Consider the following 6,867-nt stretch of genomic DNA (forward strand, 5'->3'; position numbering starts at 1 on the left):
TGTTTTACATCTCGTTATTAAGAGCTTGGTTTAACGTGGGAGAACTAAAGCACACCTTAGGACTCCAGACTCGCCTCTCTGGGTTGTGGAGCTGCGATTTGTGGAATTGGCTGTATTTTTATTTTGGCTGGGTTTTTTTGCAATGAGCTATTTGTAAGGGCTATGCTTGCAAAAGAGGTGCAAATTACAATGAGTTGTTTCCCTTTACAAAGGTGTGGGTTTTCATTCAGTATCCTTTGTATTTTGACACTACTCGTATTCACACATCCCTTCTAATTCCAGCACTAAAGGATTCTAAGTGTGTACTTAAAGACAGGAAAGATACTCCTTTTCTGTTTGGGGTTGAGGGGTTTTTTTTGAGGGAAGAATTTTTACTGAGAAGTGTAGCAAAATATTTTTAATGAATTTTGCTATATTTACAAAATCCTGCATTAATCACTGGGATCCTGAGAATGTTGAGGAAATCATGGGATAGGACATAAAAAAGTAAGACCTTCTGTAATTAGTGTACTATTATAAAAACAACACTAAAAATAAATCGGAAGAGACTCTTGATCCCTTCATCTTGAAAGAAAAGGACTTGTAACACGATTTTTGAGAGCCCACAGAGCTTTTAGTAGTGATGTGCGCTAAAAAGAACAAAGAACTCCACTGAGCATCATCCAAATTGAACAAGATGTGTTTCCTGTACTGGGATTGTCCTTGGACTCTTTGGCTGTTTGTGAGCCTTGTGAGCAGTTAAATTCCATGTATGGGTGAATGTGACACAGAGCCTTCAGTCACAGGCAGATCCACAGGAGGGAAGTTTCGTCTCCATCGACTGCATCTGAAATCCATTGGATTTCAAACATGGACATGGTTGCTCAAGGGTTTCAGATCAGACCCAGTGTTTGACTTCTAAGCCCCCCATTTTAACATTTCAGTGAGTGACATGGCATTTCATAGACTGTTGGTAACATTTTTAATCTTCTTCCTTTATGGGATTCCTCTGCACGTACCCCCCACCATTTCAGTATCACTTAATCCTATTTTTTGTATCTCAGAGCTTTATCCTTTATGCTCTGTTCTTCTTTTATCTTTTGATAATGCTCCTCCTTTCCCTTTCTTGTTTTGCCTGTTCCATTATCTGAATTTTCTTCAGATCTATTTCGATTCTTTCCAGAACGTAATTAGATCAAGATACTCAGATGGCAATTTGCTGCACTGATTTGATATCAGCTCACAATAGTAAGCTTTGAATAAAGCATTTTGTTTAAAGAGATTTGCATAGCAGGATAAGATTGCTGGGTAGGACTGCAGATTGTTAACACCAAAGTGAGAATAAGACAACTGAAATGGCAACGTTCAAATGATCTTCTGCACCCTGACTCTTATGTCTCCTATTTTGTATGACAGAACACTGCGGGGATATTAAAGGAGCGTTTGCCAGCAGTTCTGAGGTGGTGGCTGGACCCCCAGAAATGTCGCCCTTAGGGAGGTGTATTTGTACCTTTTCTGGGGTGGGTGATAAAGGCAGAATGGGGCAGATCTGTGTGGTGCTGCAGCAGCAGTGCTGTGCTCTTTGGCATTCTCCAGAGAGAGGGATTGTCAGGAAAACTGAACTCCAAGGCTCTTTTTCTTCTCCACCTCCTCAAATGCCAGGTATAATTTATCTCCTAAACCAGTGTCCATGGGAGCTGCCTCAGTGGTCGTTGGAGGGAAGTTTTATGTGTGTTAAATCAGATGTACTTGGAGCTCTTTGGGGAAAAGACTTTCTAGTTTTCTAACAAGAGGTTGATGAAATTTCTCAATAATAACACACGTGGGGATAACCATATATAGGTTATAGGAGCATATATAGGAACTATAAAGGGTTTGTTTGGTCAGGCAAAGGAGATTGTACTCTATGGTATATAAGCTGTTGTAGAGAGTAGTTCCAACCTGGGTAATAACAACATAATCACCAACGTGCAATTAAGTGTTTTAATGACAGCCATTATAACTGCAATTTCAGCACTCCTGGGAAACTAAAACCTGCCTGTACAACAATAACTTACATGAAAGGTGTTTGTAACTGTGATAGTCTTTATTAGGAGCCCTTACTCATAAAGTCACTCTTCATTTCATGGAGATAAGAAGAAACTAATCTGTCTGTCTTTGAAGCTTGAAAATTATGTGAAATCTCTCTAATTTCTTAGAATAAAAGAGCAGGTGAGCTTAGTGTGCCCCATTCTGGCTCAGGTGATAGGAACAGATGTTTGTTTTCTTCCCTCCAGATGACCACTCAAATAACACTTCAGGAACACCAGGCTTAGGAATGCTTCTCGCCCATCCCTTTGTAACTGCATACTTGGAATTTTGAGGGAATGGTTAGTGAACTCTGTGTTGCTGAGAGTTCAGTGCAGCGTTTTGGATGTGTTACTGACCCTGTATTCAGGCTGGGCTTTGCATGCACTCTTATTCCTCCTAAAATTACTATTCAACTGTGTGAATCTTGAGGAAAGGTCAGTCACTGTGTGGTTTGCTGTCAGCGGAGGGCAGTTCTGTTGGGAAAATACATGGCAAATGATGAAGGAAGGCAGATGGTTTTAAAATTTAGAACAGTTAAAGAGACTGCTTTTGCTTTTACTGAAGGTTCTACAAATATAAAGCTTCTGAATTTTTTTATTTACCTTTTTAATTGGGCTGGTTTAATACCCAACACCATAGTTTAGGTCTCATTTTCAGGGTTTGAAAGGCAAGCATGTACCAAACCACATTTGGCAGATGTGGCACAGCCCAGAGAACTGAGTGAGCAAAGCTGAGCTGTTTTCACTTGTTGAACTGACCTCCTCTGGGGAAAAGTGAAAAGGGACATATCACTAATTTCAGTTCTGCCCTGTGTGTGTCTCTGATCCCTCAAGTGTATTTGTTTTTCATAAGATAGAAACAGAAGAAATAAAGATGCGAGATGTCTGTGAAACTTTCCTCAGTGATTTAAATTTTAATTTCATGCTCTAAAATTTTGGCTCTTAACAAATCCTCTTGAAAAATTATGGAGAGTGACTGGTTGAAAGCTGAGTATATTTGCCCTTCTATGTACCTCACTATTGATTTTCTAACTGCTGCTAACAATGACTTATCTTTAATTTCTAAAGTGTTAAAATGTGTTTTATTAAAAGTAGTGTCAATGCACTTCATGTATGATCTGCGTCAGTGTTGCATTTGCCAGGGAGGAATGGGCTGAAACCAGAGCAGGTTCTGACAGAAATCAGAGTATGTCTTACAACTCCACAGCTGTGGCAGGAGTTCCATGTGAACCCCAGGGGACATCTGGGTGCTCCCTGTGAGCCTCCAGGAGCCCTTTGGGGGCGTTTCTTGCCTGAGGTTCCATAGATGTCGGTGCCTCCCCTGTGCCCTACCTGCCATACTCTGGTTTATGGCCCTGCCAGACTGGCACTTCTGTCCCACAGATTGAACTCTTCTCACTCCCAGACAAGAGAGATTGTTGGCTATGGAAGGTCTGTCCTGCCTTACAGTGCCTGTGCCTATTGTGGCTTAGGAACCAAGAGCATCCAGAGTGTATCCTAATTAACCCTCTCCATTTACTGGCATACATCTCAGTTTTTATTAGAAAATGTAAAAGGATTGTGCTCTTTGAGTATGAAAACAGCTGGCAAACATTAATCATAAACCCCGTGCCTATTCCTTCACGTCGTGAGTTCTGCACAATAATGTGTCCAGGCAGTAACATCCAGAGCCACCTGCAATGGGCCTGTGGGAATCATTGGCAGGGATGTGTCATCCCAGCACACGTGCTGGCTGGAAAGGCTTGGCTGGCAGTAAGCCTGGAGGGCACCAGCAAACCCAGTAAGGGTGCTAAAGTTGGAGTCTGCTTTTTAATTTCCATGGTAACATCCCAAATTAATGTATTTTGGAATCTGCTTCTCGGATAGCAGGTGGCACAGCTCTCTCCTCTGTCCCTCAATGACTGCATAACCCCTACACACTCACTGAAGGGTTTGGGGTTAGAAATAGCATTTTGAATTGTGTATCCTGCTTCCTTGCATGAAGGTTTTGTAGAAGGTGCTTTTTACTCTGCTGCTTGTGATGTTTTTATATCATATGGATCCCAATTCTTGCTGGGAAATGGGGTGTAAAGGTCAGCAAATTCCTCGGAAAATTGGATATTCCTTGATCGTTCTTTTAATCACAATTAGGATTAAGGGCTTAGATATTCCTGTGATGTAGTCTAAGGTATGCTTTTCTTCTTCAAGGCACTTTGCTAACAACCAATCCATCTTCACAACACTCTGCTTTGGTGTCCCTAGTTTTTAGATGTGATACAAGTGTTAAGTTTTATGATACACCCAAAGTATTATCCTGAGGATTGGTCCCAGTATTCTATGACTTACAGTGCTGCACCAAAATCATTTCAGTTAATTTGTCTCCAGTTTTATGTCTCTCTTGTTTTTAATTATACACAGTACATCATCTAAGCAACAGCACTGCACAAGCTTCAGAGAGAAAAATGGCTTTCTTTGGGTTTTGGTGGGCTGTGTTTAAAGGATTAAAGCACATTGGAAATACTTAGATGGATTGCTGGTAAGTTTTACACAAAAAAATCCAACTATTTAAAACAGCCACTGGCATAACTAGAAGGTTAATAATCTCTAAGGTATTGCCCTCGTTTATAGATACTGCTTTTGGAGCAATAAATTGTAACCTTTGAACATGTGCTTCTGCAAATAAAATCCAGCCTTATTTTGTGTACTTAACAACTTCTGATTGGGAACACATAGCAACCTATAGCAAGCATGCTTTCAGCAAACTGGAGCAGAAATGAGGCAGATCTTCAAAGTGCTCACTTATCTTCCTCAATAACTCTTCTACATGTAAACAAGATAAACCAGGTTGTTTTGCCAGATCCCCCTCTCTTTGAATGATGTTCAAATAATTTTAAAGAGAAAGAAGTTGTGTTCAGACGTATTTCTTAAAGTTTTTCCTTGAAGTACCCTTTTTTCTTTTTCCTTTTTCCTTTCAGAAATATTATTGTAAAATTAAGCTGTGTCATGGAAATGTGATTAAAATAGGGAGCTCTGCACTTAATTCTGCAGAACCCTGGGGCCAGGCTGCTTTTAGAAGTTCTGCTAGAACTAGGGCCTAAATTATTGTGTATCAGTACAAAAGACCAAGTTTCCCTCTGCATTCTTACCTTTTGAAAGTCTAAATCTGGAAATCTCAGCTGTTTTTTCTTTAGTCAGTCAGCACAATTCTGGTTAATTGGCCAGTGTGAGGTTGGTTCTCTTGTGGAACCTTTTACAGTCTGTTAAGTTAAATCTGTGTGTGAGTGTGAAGCAAAGGTAACACCTCTGGCATTTCCCTCTGCAGACAGACTGGCTGTTCTCTGTATTTCCAGTGGATTCCTCTTTTGGATACATCCGATGGAGACCACTCTGGGGAGAGCAGTGGTTGGCTTTGGATACAGATGGCAAATGGCTTTTGTTCCCAGGTGCTGTTTGCGGTATTCCTCTGTGGAAACCAGTGGAGTCTTTCTGTTGCTGAACTTTGAATTGCAGTTTCCTGCTCTGCCCTGTTTCCTGTACAAAGCTCCAGACTGCTCCCACCATTGTGACAGGAATGAGTGGGAATGTTACTATGGCCCCCATGGCTCCAGTTGAAGTTGAATTTTACTTTTATTTAGCACTGTCCTTATCAGAAAATGATAAATAAAATTAAGAACTGGTGAAAACTGCCAGCTCCCTGAACCATCCTGGTCTTACCATGCTCCTCTAATTTTTGGAAGCTTTTTTACCATCACCCTCCTTTTAAATTTGGTATTCCAAGTCAGTAACAGATCAATCATGAAAAACTTCATGTTCACTTGCTACAGTAGCTGATACCACACTGGAAAATGGTTATGAAAAAAGTAATTTATTTTAATGTTCTTTATATACAAAGTAATTTCACATTACCAACATTTTGATGCTCTAATAGTACTATTTGTTATAATTAAGGAAAAAAGAGAACAAGAATGTAGTGCCTAAATGACTTAATGCTCCTAAGTCTTGTTTGCAACAGTGACAGAGATATTTCAGAGGACACCTTGATGGAAATTAGTGAAGAAAGGCATCCTAAATTTCTAAACTGCTTTTGACAATGAAGGTATAAATTCCCAAATTTTCCTTTTGCAGACAGAAGTTATGCACATACAATTGGCAGTCATGTTAGGAAGTATCTGGATTATTCTTAAGTACTGATTACCTACCAAATTCTGCTCAGTATGGGAAAGATCAGCACTTCAGAAATTGAGAGCCTCTTAAAAAATACTGAGAGCTTACATCTAAGTAAAATATTTTGTTTGTTTTTTCTTCCAATAATTTGGCTTCTCAGATTTTTTTAGTGCCACAATAGCTCATAAAACTGGAACAAATTTAAAATTGGTTGAATGCAATTATTGCATCTCTATCCATGTTGTCTCATGAAATGCAGTCACTTTTCAAAATACCTACACTTTTTTTAAGGATTACTACCCCCCTTTGCTCTTTCTTTTAGGATCCAAAATGAGTCTGACATGAATTTTCTTTGACCAAAAATGAATTTGGGCCAAGATTCACAATTCTGGAACGCTTTCGAAACACTACCAGCGAGATGGAAGAGTGTGTGTTTGTACCAGTGTGTGGAGCATTGGAAATCATACCTGTCAAAACCAAAACATTCCAAAAAGCTCATCCCTGACCTTTGCCCTTAACATGGAGTGAGTGCAACCACCAGGATCCAGGCTTTCTATCAAGTGGGTTGAAACACATGAGCCAGGTTTTCATTTGTCAAGATCCGTGTGTAAAGTCCATGCAGGGAGCTCAGCACTCGGAGCCTGTGTGGGGCTCAGAGCAGCAGGAATGTTCCCCT

This window comes from Manacus candei, unplaced genomic scaffold (genome assembly GCF_025592945.1).
Source record: "Manacus candei isolate 608988 ecotype Guabito, Panama unplaced genomic scaffold, ASM2559294v1 h1tg000003l, whole genome shotgun sequence".
Lineage (NCBI taxonomy): Eukaryota > Metazoa > Chordata > Aves > Passeriformes > Pipridae > Manacus > Manacus candei.